The sequence below is a fragment of the Ovis aries genome, chromosome 1 (assembly GCF_016772045.2).
Source record: "Ovis aries strain OAR_USU_Benz2616 breed Rambouillet chromosome 1, ARS-UI_Ramb_v3.0, whole genome shotgun sequence".
In the NCBI taxonomy this organism is placed as follows: domain Eukaryota; kingdom Metazoa; phylum Chordata; class Mammalia; order Artiodactyla; family Bovidae; genus Ovis; species Ovis aries.
This window is the reverse complement of record NC_056054.1, coordinates 233,174,311-233,176,272: the sequence shown is the minus strand read 5'-3', so window position 1 is coordinate 233,176,272 and position 1,962 is coordinate 233,174,311. Positions and strand designations below refer to the sequence as shown.

Sequence of the window (1,962 nt, the reverse complement as noted above, 5' to 3'; positions counted from 1 at the left end):
AGGGTGGGACCTAATCCAGTATGACTGGTGCCCTTATAAAAAGAGGAAGATAGAATACACACACACACAGAGGGAGGAGGCCATGTGAACCTGACGGTGGCCACTAACAAGTTGAAGAGAGAAGCCTCAGAAGAAACCAAATCTGCTTATACTTCAATCTTCAACTTCTAGCCTTTAGAACTGTTGTTTAAGACAGCCAGTCTGTGATACTTTGTTATGGCAGCCCTAACAAATTAATAGTCTGCCTTTCTCTACTTTATAACATTAATTTTATACTTTTCTTATATCTGTTATCACTATTTTTTTGTTTCTGAGTTTTGTTTGTTTTTGACAGGAAAGTAGGATTTACTGGTGGACGTGAGTAAGGAGGGGACAGAGCCAAGGCTCTCATGAGTTCAGGGCCCACCATTTGTGCAGGGGCCATGATTAAGGATTTATTTGGCACCAGAGCCATCTGAGATGAACTGCATTTCTGCCATCATATTTTCAAATTCATTCACATTAAACTTAGTAAATCCCCGCTTCTTGGAGCTGTGGATCTTCTGGTGGCCAGGAAACTTGAACTTGGCCTTGCAGAGGTCCTCGATCACATGCTCCTTGTTCTGCAGCTTGGTACAGATGGACATGATGACTTGGCCAATATGGACCCTGGCCACTGTACCCTAGGGCTTTCCAAAGACACCACACAAACTTGTCTGGAGCCTAGATTTGGGACAGCATGCAATCAGACATGAATGTCCACTGGAAAGGCTTGTTTCCAAGGTCCCATAAGGAAACTGATACAGGCAATAGGCTGCATACACCACTGAGGAGGCTGCTGTTAGAGGCCATTGCATACTGGGCCCCCAAAAGGAAAAGAGCACAGTTGGCTTAGCTGGCTGCAAATATTTCTGAGATTTTTTTTTTCCAATGTTCCTTTAATAATAGCATCTTACTCACATTTCAAGGACATAATATCCTCTCTTATCTCTAAGGATATTCATAGTAATTTTCCTTTCTATGTTCTCACATTTATGCATAGTTTTGGTTTCCTCGAGTTGTCTATTTGTGTGTGTGTGTTTTAGCCTTTATCTTCTTTTGTTAAGATTCATCAGGTATCTAATTATCTGCTCATCTTTTAAGAAAAAGGTAAAAAAAAAAAAAAAAAAGCAGTGAGTGATAGAAAGGTTTGTTGACTGTGGGCTTATACCTTTTGATCTTTAACCCAAGGGTTGAAAACTGGTCGACTGCAGACTGTCTGAAACAAATGCATCTGCATTTTTTTCCTTCAATTAGAATTGTGTGCCTTTAGCTGGGAATAAAACCTTTACAGGCAAATCCCATCACCCCTTTTTGATTTAAGCTACTTGGAAGCTTGAAATTCTTACCTAATATTTTTTCTACTAGTCACATTCTTGCTTACTGTTTAACCCAAGCTCAGATGTCTCTTTCTCTGTGATATCTTCTCTGATACCCTCAGGCTGATGTAAACTTTACCTACTCAATTTCATCACATTTCATTTCTCCATTAAAGCCCTTGCTATAGCCCTCCTTCATGTGACAGATACTTGATGTGTAGTTAGATACTCCGTGTGACTGTCCTGTGGAGTGAAAGACTCTCTTTCAGGTGTGTTAGCATTTCATATTGAAACTTTGGTAAAAACTCAGGAAAAAGTTACTTGAAAATCTTTAAGCTCAATGGAAAGGGATGGAAAGGGAAAGGAGAATAGGAGAGCATAATTTGATGTTCTTTCTAGATCAGATTTGATATTCATATCTGAGTATTTGATTGTTAAAACCATGAACTACAATTCCCCTCACCCCCACCCTCAAAGTAAGCAACATGCCATACCAGGCTGAAATGTGGCTTTAATATTCTTCCAGATGATTGCACAGAGCCAATTCTGTTTCACATGATAGAGCATTGCTCAAGCTGTAACAACAGAAAGAAGGAAAAAACACAAACTCCAACATATCTAAATG

The 1,962-nt window shown here is 39.6% G+C and overlaps 1 non-coding gene across 1 annotated transcript; it reads right to left on the bottom strand.

The window, feature by feature from the left end:
- Positions 1 to 749: 749 nt before the first annotated feature.
- On the bottom strand, positions 750 to 884 carry LOC114111270 (small nucleolar RNA SNORA70). Its single transcript, XR_003587353.1, has one exon. It is a non-coding gene; the product is annotated as a small nucleolar RNA SNORA70 (small nucleolar RNA).
- Between the last annotated feature and the right edge of the window lie 1,078 nt (positions 885 to 1,962).